Source organism: Triturus cristatus, chromosome 4_1 (assembly GCF_964204655.1).
Source record: "Triturus cristatus chromosome 4_1, aTriCri1.1, whole genome shotgun sequence".
Lineage (NCBI taxonomy): Eukaryota > Metazoa > Chordata > Amphibia > Caudata > Salamandridae > Triturus > Triturus cristatus.
This window is the reverse complement of record NC_140585.1, coordinates 1346098823-1346110443: the sequence shown is the minus strand read 5'-3', so window position 1 is coordinate 1346110443 and position 11621 is coordinate 1346098823.

Below are 11621 nucleotides of genomic sequence, written 5' to 3'. Positions count from 1 at the left end.
ATTTGTCTATGCTTTCTGTGCTTGGTATACAGCAAGTATACCTGATGGCTTGGCATGTGTGTTTTTATTTTATGCACGTTTTGTGTTTTTGCGTTGTTTTTACGCTTTTGCTTTTAATACTATTACAAGCTCCCCTGTGTTGTGAGGGGATGGTCATGACGATGCCCATCGCTACGCAACTGTTGGTTGGACTTGTTCTGGTTACTAAATTTCACAGATATGATATTTCATTCTGTGAACATGACAGACAACACTTCACCAGTGCATGTCTATTTGGCCATAATGGTATTGAAAAATAAACAAAAGAGATATACAGGATTAAAGGTGTGTCACCTGCAGTTAGTCATGTTACTGCTCCTTCCTTTAAGGGACGAGCAGCCTGGATTGATGTTCCCTGATTGGACCCTAAGGATGAACTATAAATCTGTGGCTCTTGATAAAGGTGACCTAACTTTCCTTATGATATTGCACTTCTACATGTAGTCATAAGAGACACCAAGAGTTTCTTATTTGCTGTCCTGAGTAGCAGGACTGTGATTTTAAGTGGGTATAGTGCCCCCTCCGGACAGGTGACTAGGGAAAGGATAAATTGTAGATCAGACACCAGAGACCTGAGAATTACTAGACGAGGGTGACAGGTATTCTCAGTGATCATGAGGAGACATTGTTTAGCCTGTGTATTGCATAGTGCACTTGATGCACAATTATTAAAGGGAGGTATCTGCATGCCCCTGATAATTTGTATCATGCGTTTCCCCTTTTGAGGTGTTCTGGATAAGGAATGTAGAGACACACAGATGTAGTAATTTAAGAGATGTTTATCCCATTAGATAATGTTGCTATGTGTGTGAGGTACAGTCAGGATACAGCCCCTGGGGAAGACCCGCCTGCAGGGGATATAAATTACCCTTATTGCACCAGGGTCGAAACGTCGACACTCTCCCCCAGTGGGCATTTACCCGATATCATCACAGCCTGCCTTTTCACAGATGAATGTTCTCTGTGCCCATCAGAAAATCATGAAATGAATATTTGTAAATCCATAAGGGACTGGCCTATCTGTAAAACTGGTGCCACTATGACCCACGTCCAGTTTTACTAACGATACCAGAATGTTTAATTGATTGGTTATTGAATTTGCCTTTTGGATTCCCCTCCTTTATATCTGTCCTACCTCATGAGCACTTTCCTTTTTCACACTTCCCTTAGAGCAACCTTTTTCTCTATTTGGAGCATTTAATATGGTGACCTGTTCTAAAAGTCTCTTAATTTTCTCTGGTCTGTATCATACCCTGTTCTCCTCAGACTTTGAGCTTTCTTTAATAGGCACCTACTCTGAAATTGATTCTGTGCTTGACTTCACCTCAGAGTGCTACTTTGAAGATAAGGGCGAGCTACCAGTGGCTCCCGAGCTACTCGTTGGAGACCCCTGGACTAGAAGTACTGCCTTTGCCCTTGCATCCTATGAGAGTGACTGTGCATTCTAAACCAGAGTTGTCCCATGGCTTCTGGCCACTCCCTTGAAGATTGCAGGTCACCTGCCTGCAGTCCTATTGTTAAATACAATGAACTGTTTTTGTACTAATGTGAAGGAAACTAACAACTGTGTCACGTTCTTATATCACCAGGTTCTGCAGGATCTTCCAGAGTAAAAGGAAGAGTCATAATAACCTGCAGAACGATGATTAAGATGAGTCCTCATTCCCATCAGTGTCAGCTACATATGAAGGGCGGACGTCTTGGACCTACAGTCCCAGCACCCAGTAAGTAGCAAGGCTGGACAGCGATCACCAGCGCGCCATCAATTGCATATCCAAAGCATCGTGCTTGCTCCACCAGACAGCATTGGACATCAGAGAAGAAGAAGGGGCTGGCTCCCTGTTTGCCACAGAACCAGAATTTCAGTGCAAAAGAGCGAAAGAGAAGGATCCCTGTTGTTGACGGCAGGGCTGGTTTGAAGCTTCAGTTTTCTACCTGTCATGTGCTGGTAACCTCTGACAGCGCGTAGTACATTGAGTTCCTTGGCCTAGGTTTGGCCACCCCCTCTTTTCCTTTGCTCCAATGGTAGGGCAGTGCACCGGAGGATCCAAGATTGGCAAAAGGCACTACATTGTGGTACCCATGTTGAAAGGAAAAATAAAATAAAAGAGCAGCCCGAGTGTCCTCTGACACTGAATAACGAGTATTGGAACCTGAGGGTGTAGCGGAACTTGAAACTTTATTGCTTTTTCCTGTTTAAGCAGTACCTGGGTCTGCACGATATGATCTGTGCCCAGGACCAACGAAAAGCACATCTGTAGTGCCTGCCACAAGAGGAGAGATACTGGTGCACTGCATTGAGACATTGAGACTTTCGAGTGAGCTGTGAGTGTTTGCCAGGAGGGCACTCCAACAGATACTAAGAAGCACTATTTTCATGAAAAGGCCTGGATCGAGAGGCCCAGCGTGGAAGAGGACAATGGTAGCAGATTTGATGGACGATAGAAGCCTACCAAAGAGGCTTAGAACGGACTTTGGGCATAGTTGCACAAGTGATTCCAGTGCAATTGTATAAAATAGGTGTTAGATATGTTCTCAGTTGACTGAATTGCCATGGAAGAGGAATGGCCTCTAGTAGCTCCGCCCCTAGCATCCGAAATGATCCCCCAGAAGTGAATTTGTGTGACCGTTCTTACTGTTCTGCTGGCACTGTTTTAGAGTAGTGTTCTGTTTAGTAGGAAAGCATCAAGTCCGTACTCTGATAAAGAGTATCCCCATTTCACCTGAGAGCATTGATAAGGATCGCCACTGTTTTACCTGAGTATATCTATGACACGTTTGATTCCGCACAAGGACGGACACAGATGGAGTGATGATAGTATCTACTAGCTGTAGGGCCCATGGATTGCTTCTCATTCTGATTAGCAAAAGATGATCTGGTTTTGTCCCTATTCTTGCTACATGTGAGTAGGTTGAGAGGCCTAGTTATGGTGGTATGTATTTATTACACTCTAAGTTAAGTAAATTAGGTTATAAAGATGTCCTGGAGTACAGTGCATTGCATTAGAGTTAGATCCTGAAAGAAGGACGGAGAAAAGGGTATTGTGCATCTAAGTGCTTGCCTGAATGTAATGAGGGAAGCATGAATGTTTCCTGGCTAGATAAGAAAATGAAGTGTAGGGTTTCCAGTGGTTCAACATCACTGAGTACTTCAGGTCTTTACATGAGCAGAGTGTTTCCCATGAGAAAAGTCATACCTATCCTAGTAATGGATACAGCAACCCTGTTCTGTGCAGAAGGGGTTGGGAGTATTTCTGTAGGAAGAAGTCAGGATAAATAGCCCATCCTTGTTCATGCCCCCTGAATGCATATTGTCTGAAATGCCCATGTTGATGTTATGTTTTCAGTAGATTGTTGAGGTTGTGCTATGTTTAATTTCTTCTACCCTCAGTTTATTTAGCCCCATCCAATTATCATACTTGTCAATTCTTTTGTTGGGAGTCATCAAAGCATGTAAATGGCGAAGAGCCAGACGTCAAGAAAATTTCTTAAAGAACCGAGAATAGCAAATGGAAAGACTACAGAACAGTCATTACCAGCATCTGAAAGGGTTAGAGAGATTTAGACAGGGACAGCAAGCTACATCCTCTGTTTAGGTCGGTCAGTTCCACAGAGAGAAGTACACTAAAGTAAAAGAGTGTTGGTGTTATGACACAAGTCATTAGGGGGGGAACTGATAGAGAACGTTCCGCACTCTATTTGTATAGGTGCCTCATATTCATGATCTTCAAGCATCTACCTTTAATCATAACAGGTATGCAGTGTTTTTGTGTAATAAAGTGTGTATTCAGTTGAATAAATTAGACATATATAATGCGAAATGTCATTATTTGAATATGTATCCGGATATCTGCATATAATCAAGCAGAACAATATTATTTCATACATGTGTAGGATTTCAAGAATGATGACTCCAGAGGCAGTAAGAGTAAAGCTGAAGTAGGTTTAATCCTCAGAGATCTCACCCATGCAAACTCCATGCAGCAACTGCTGTTATCATCTGAACCACAACATAGAACACAGTGACATCAAGAATGACACAGTAACATTCTGAAGTTAAGACCCAATGACAATGGAAGGCACTTCATATGCCATGTCCATGACATACTACACACCTCCCCTCGTCACATTGCAAATTACAGATCTAAAGAATTATACTACAACTAAAACACACTATGCATCTACAGAAAATAACAGTCATTACAGATCAAAAGAATCATATTACAATGAAACAAACAAAATATGCATCAACAGTGAATGACACTTATTCACTTACACATAGTCTAGTAAATAGGATGGTTTCTTGCAAACTCTGTTTGACACACGACACCTAATATTTTCTGATGAATTAGGATTAACAATAACATCCTTATCATGACACCCATCTAACCTTCCTTTTACCACTACAACCCTATTCAAATTCCAAATCCTATGATCCTGAGTCTTAATTGCATTTTTAAAAACCTTAACAACCCTCATAGGTTTCATGAACTTGGTGGTAGAATTACCCATCAACCCAGGACGTTTAATCATCACCAAATCCCCCTCAGCGACCTTAGTTACCTTCACACTTTTCTTTTTATCAAAGTAAACCTTCCTTGCATTGCTTTTCCCTTCTTCTCTCATCTGAATCATGTTCTTATCACACTCCTTTTCTTTACCTTTATCCATTTCATAATCGTTGACCCATGTTGGTTCTACATTAGTATTGGGAATTCTCCCACGAAACAACAAAAAGGGAGTTTTACCCGTAGTTGAATGAGGGGATAACCTATACTCCTCTATTTTCTTTAAAACCTCATCTTTCCAGTTTAATGACATAGATTTTGATAATGCAATGGTCTCCTTGATTACCCTATTAAATCTCTCCACCATTCCGTTAGTCTCGGGATGATAGAGAGAGCACAGCTTGTGAGAAATACCCTTGGAAGCTAAATTGTTTTCCATATCATTGGACACAAATTGCACCCCATTGTCCGTCAATATCGAGTTGGGAATGCCCTCTTTGGAGAATAAATTCTTCAAACATTTCTTAATGTGACTTGAGTCAACAAATGACAAAAAGAAAACCTCTGGCCAACGAGAAAACATGTCAATCACCACCAACACGAAAGATTGGGATCCATTAGAATGAATGGGACCCAGAATGTCCATGGCAACATCTTGCCACGGATTCAATGGATGTCTCCTTACCACCATGGGCTGGACGCGCGTACACTTAGACTTTTCACTCAAAGTACATGGTACACAATCTCGGATAACACGTTCCACCTCCAAGTCCATGCCCGGCCACCAATAAGACATCCTCAAGCGCTCCTTTGACTTAGTAATGCCAGCATGAGAAGAATGTACCAAATCTATAAGTTCTTTCCTAAAACTGGAAGGAGGAATCAATCTAGTTCCTCTAAACAACAGATTATTATCTGTTGATAACTCATTATGTACCGCCCAAAACTTCCTGGAGTCAAGCGACCCAATCTTGTTACTGATCCAGCCCTTCCTAACTAGATCCATGACTTCATTCAAAACACTATCCAAAGACATTTCTTTACTCAATCTCTCCTCGCTAATGATACCCTGATCAACAACACACAACAATTCTTCCGAATCTTCCCAATCATCCTCTTCCACAATTTTCCTAGGCGTGAGACGTGATAGTACATCAGCCACATTGTTTTCCACGCCTGGTATATACTTTAAGTCAAAACTAAATTCCTGCAATCCTATCACCCACCTAGTGATTCTACTGGATATCAAATCTAGCCCCTTTTTGCTGAATATTTCCACCAGCGGCTTGTGATCAGTCCTCACTTCAAAGTTAATACCCCAAAGAAACTTCTTCAACTTCTTAACCGCCCAGTACACCGCAAGTGATTCCCGTTCTACCACAGAATACCTTGTTTCAGGATCTTTAAGACTACGTGACAAACACATGACCGTGTACATGCCACCCTCACCCTGTTGTTGAAGAACTGCGCCTAAACCCTTCTCACTTGCATCCGTGATAAGAACAGGTTTGGTCCTGGGATTAAAACTTGCAAGAGAAGGAGCAGACTTAAGTTTACTCTTAATGTCTACAAATTCCTGCTCACAGTCTTCCGTCCACAGAAAATCCACGCCTTTCTTAAGCAAGTACCTCATGTTCACCGTGTGACTAGCAAAGTTCTTCACGAATTTCGAGTAATACTCAACTACTCCTAAGAATTTCATAAGTTCACTCTTAGTAGAAGGAGAAGACATCTCTTGAATTGTGTTAATCAGGTTCTCTTTAGGTTTCACACCTTCACTCGTTATGTTATGACCTAAATAGTCAATGGAGTTAGTCCTAAACTTGCACTTTTCTGCTTTTACTGTTAAGTTGGGATCCGCTAACCTTTTCAAAGCAGACCTCAGGCGTACATCATGTTGACCAGAATCCTCCCCAAAGACTAAGATATCATCTTGATAAACATAAATACCAGGTAAACCTTTTAATAAATTCTCCATCACCCTCTGAAAAATGGAAGAGGCCGATACTAGCCCAAATGGCATTCGTTTGAATCTAAAAGTACCAAACGGCGTTATAAAGGCAGTGTAATCCCTACACGAGTCCTCCAGTTCGATTTGGTGATACGCCGAGGTCAGGTCAATCGTGCTGAACACTTTAGCTCTCCCCAAAAGAGACATTAACTCATTGATGTTAGGTAATGGATATTTGTCAATAATCACACACTTATTGAGTTGTCTCAAGTCTATGCAGAGTCTCAAATCTCCATTAGGTTTGCAAGCTACCACAACCGGAGCCAACCATTCGGTCCCTTCGACCTCCTCAATGATGCCACCCTTCTTTAATTTTTCAATCTCTTCATGCATATCATCCCTCACCGAAAGAGGTACATTTCTCACCTTGCAACATACGGGAATGGCATCTCTTTTGAGTAGTATTTTATGTTTGTAACCCTTGAGACACCCTAATTCTTTTCTGAATACATTAGGATACTCTTTCTTAAGGCTATCCACTAAATTGACATCCACATTGACATGTCCCACCCTTCCAATGGAGTTTACATCACCTCTCAATTGGATAGGAGGGACGCTATTCGGATCCAGAAAAACCCCAAGATCGCCTTGGTGTATCCAGCTTATAATGCTGTCCCCTTTTTTTGACACGTAAATTTTTCCTGTAATTAATCTCCCTTTGTACTCAATTAAGCCTTGAAAGTAGCCATGTAATTTAATGGGCTCGCCACCATAAGCCAATGGCTTTATATCTGGCTTTAACAGATCAACCTTACTGTTCATAAAGAAATCACTAGACGCAATCGTGATTTTCGCCCCCGAATCAAATAAGACATTGGTTTTCTTTCCTTCCACTAAAATCTCATCAATCGGAGAATTCCTTTCTTCTCCCCAGTTACCACTTGTACAACAATTTGACCACACTCATATTCCCCAGAATTTAGCTCATCAAAATTATCCTCCCTCACATGAACTTCCTTTACATTTGGTGCATTCCTACTGTTACACAAAGCAGTAAAATGGCCTTTCTTTTTACACTTTGAACACACAGATGCAAGAGCCGGACACTTAGGATTGTTTGCTAAATGCCCTAACTTCCCACATCTAAAGCACTTGCTGTTGACCCACTTGTCACTCGTCTTCCCTTTTGTCGATATACACTCTTTCTGACCCTTGTCCTTTTCTTTTATTTCAGATTTATTCTTACTCCTAACCTCTTGTACTTTACAATCATTAGTAGAGTCCTTCTTCAAAACAGCGACACATTTAATTGAATGTTCAATCCTCTTGGCAACGACTAAAACTTCCTCTAAAGTGGGTTCATCACGCAACCACAATTCTTCTCTTACTTTCTCAATATTGCAACCAAACATAAACTGGTCACGTATACGTTCGTCCGTCGTGCCATCAAATTTACAAGACGATGCCAGTTTTCTCAACACCCTTATATAACTCTCTACTGTCTCTTCCTCTGCCTGCATTCTTTTCGCAAAAGTATACCTTTCCAGAATGGTGCTTACTTTGGGAAGGAAATGTTTATCTAGTTTTTTTATGCATATCTCATAATCATTGAGACCATGTGCTTCTTCCGGTGTTAAATCGGGAAGATGGTCAAAAATGGAGCTGCCGTGACGTTCTGCATATTTCACGTAGGTCAACAGACTTTAAAATATGAAGCCAAAACTATAAAGATTTGTCTATTACCACCATTAAATATAACCTATTTCAAGGTAAGTTATAGCATTAATGAAGGAAAGACTCATCAACCATTAGAATTCGCTAGCACTAAACTCTATAAATTGAATCATCAAATTAAACAAAAAAAACATTTTAAAGAAACTTCATACCATGAGTTGATATTCTTAGTGCACAATGCAAAAATACCAACAATCGTACACACCATGAGAATTTAAAACAAATACCAATATATGCACGCAGCATGCGTGTTTTAAACAGCACCGCCGTGCGCATCGGCAAAACTTGTAGAATGCCAGGAACGCACTTGAATTAAAGCCGTGCGTGTCGGCGAAAGCTTCTTTATTGCTGAGGATTGCGCTTCAAGTCAGGAGTGCATGACAACGGAAGCTTCCCTAGTTACCAGGAAACACAGTCACGCTCGAGCTGTGCGTGTCAGCGAAAGCTTCAAAATGGCTTCTACGTTGACACGCGATGACTCTCCCACGTAGTGACGTTTATTCGTGTGTCACGCAGCCTCACTCGAATACAGGAAGAAACAATGGAGTGACCGGAACGAAGAAAGGAAGAAACCACTCAGCATTCTCTGCGCGATCCCTTTCCAGGCAACAAGGAAAAGCCTCACGCGAAGGTAAGCGCACTGTGATGATTTGCAACATGAAACGGTTGCACTGCACGATCCAACGGTGATTCACAAATTCCTCCAAAATCTTCCCAGAATCGCTAGACCAGTGAAACACAAGATAGGCTAGCAAATCCTTTGTTCCACAGCTGAGTCAAAATGCTCGACTTTCTGCCAGAACAGTCAGTTTGCAGTCCTTTTTGCTTGTCACTGCGAAATCGTTGACACACTACCACAGCACGACGTTAAATCCTCATGCTCAGTCCCATAGGTAGAAAGTTCAGCTCCAATGTTAGCAGCTACCAATTTAAAGCCAACTTGAAGCAAATCAGGAGCCCTGCACCTCGAAATTGCATAAAAAGTTGTCAAAATGTTTTTTTTTATAAAAAATTATGAGGTTGTGTTGAGATCTCTTAGCTTCTCTGCCGACTACGCCAGTGTAGGATTTCAAGAATGATGACTCCAGAGGCAGTAAGAGTAAAGTTGAAGTAGGTTTAATCCTCAGAGATCTCACCCATGCAAACTCCATGCAGCAACTGCTGTTATCATCTGAACCACAACATAGAACACAGTGACATCAAGAATGACACAGTAACATTCTGAAGTTAAGACCCAATGACAATGGAAGGCACTTCATATGCCATGTCCATGACATACTACAACATGTCATCCAACAGTATAAGTTGACCTAGGCCTTAGGCCTCAATTAGTATTTTCCTCATGAAATTTCCTTGGCTTTCAGTGAAATTATTAATTAAATGAATAATGGTTTTGTGCAAGGTAGTTGTGATCTCACCCGTCTGCAGGCAATGAAACTGATAGAGAGATATTTGAAGACTGAACTGCTTTAGTTAGCTACATCATTCTAAAAGGGCCGTTCTGAAGGATAAAAATTAGATTTCCCGTGCACAAGGGGTATTGGACCTATGTTATGTTAGCATGATGTATCTATATGTATACTTTCTGCTTGATATACATGTCTTTTGCTAGGAAGAAACCCTCCTTTCCTTTTATGTAAATCTGCTGCTAGACGAATAGGCCAAGAACCATACCAACGCCATTTTCTTAACATGTGCTGATCACGTGCTGATCACGTGCTGTTTTCAAGCTCCCTGTTCATCTGAGTTATTGGTAGCAGCTGAAGGTAGCCTGTTTACTTTACTGTTTTAGACTCAAGGTTGCATCTGGCTTTGGGATGGATTAGAGCATTCCTGAAGGCGCCGCCTCTTCTTTCCCAAGCACAGAGACGAAGGGGAGTCACCCCTCCTGCCCTCCCCAGTAATAGAGAGCTGTGCCTTTGTTCTTATCCAAGCTGTGCCATATGTGGTCCTTTCCTGGAGCTCCAGGGCCAACTGGTGTTTTTCCATTTACTGTATTATATGTGTTGAACTGAAAAGTATATAACCTCATGTTTGAATATGAGCCAGCAGTCTTCTCTGCGCACCTGATGGGTGAGGTTCAGAGAGGCTCCTCTATAGAGTATTTTGCTTAATAAATGATTGCACCTTCTTCACTGCCAGCTGACTGATTATTGGTAATGGTATTGGGACTATTGGTAAGTATAGTCCTTTAGTTTATTTTTGGTACTTCAATATGGTGGCTTATCTGGAGGAATGGTTGAGAACAACAGTGGCACCAGGCTTACTAACTCCTTTTTTTGCCCTAGTAAGAGCATACAGGGTTCCATCGCTCCCGCCAGCCCCGGGGCGGCCACCTCAGCCTGTGGTAGCGCGCATATTGCATTACAAAGATTGTGACATTTTGATACAGCAGGCTCGTACCAATGGACCTTATTCCGTGTACAACTGTAATGTGTCCATTTTCCCTGATTTCACTGCTAGGGTGCAAGCTCAACGCTCATCCTTCCTGGAGGCGTAGAAAGCACTAGGAGCAGAGGGAATCAGGTACTGCTTGATGTTTCCAGCAAAGTTATGAATCATGCTGGATGACCACACATTTTTATGACTGGCCGTAAGAAGTTTGGTCATGGTTGGAAACCTACAGAAAAAATGGAGCCACAGCGCAGGCGGGCCCCACAGCCCACCCAAACCACAGCAACAACGGCTACGATGCTCGTCCAGACAGAGACTGTTACAGAAACCATCTGCATCACTGACTGCCTGAGAAAGGAAGGCGGCATTGCAGGCTGTGCCTGAGGTACTGACGCAATCCACGGAGAAGGATAGATCCGGGAAATCCTCGGAGCATAGTGCAGTGAAATCTGAATCAGGGGCATTGGCCAGAAGTGACGGAGAACTGCCAGATGTGACCCCACAGACAGCTGATGACATAATTTAGATTAGCTACAGCGTCTCAAACAAAATATCACATGGGAACAAAGTGGGAGTGACACTGGGTCTACCAACGGCAGGAGGAATCTACATCCCTGTCAGAAGATGTTGGGGCCCAGGAAGACAAAGCAAGTGGTGTACAGTACCTCGCGCAACCCCACCAAGATAATCCCTTACAGGTGGACACCGAGGACAATCTTTCACTAATGTTTTTTTCCTTTTCGAGGTTTGGGCGGCCAGACGCTACGAAGCCGCTCTGGGTTGAGAGAGTTACTGGTTGGGAAAATGTGGCAGTCTCTAGGGGGTTGTTGCTCTTGCATGTAGAAATACCAACAGGCGGGGAGGGGCAGAGGAGGGAGGGTTTATGATGAGGTAGCTTGTTTTACGATATGCCACTAGTACACAAAGAAGTTAAAATGATATCCAGGAATGTAGGGGGAATGGGGTCTATGGCTAAACGGCACAAAATTCACAGT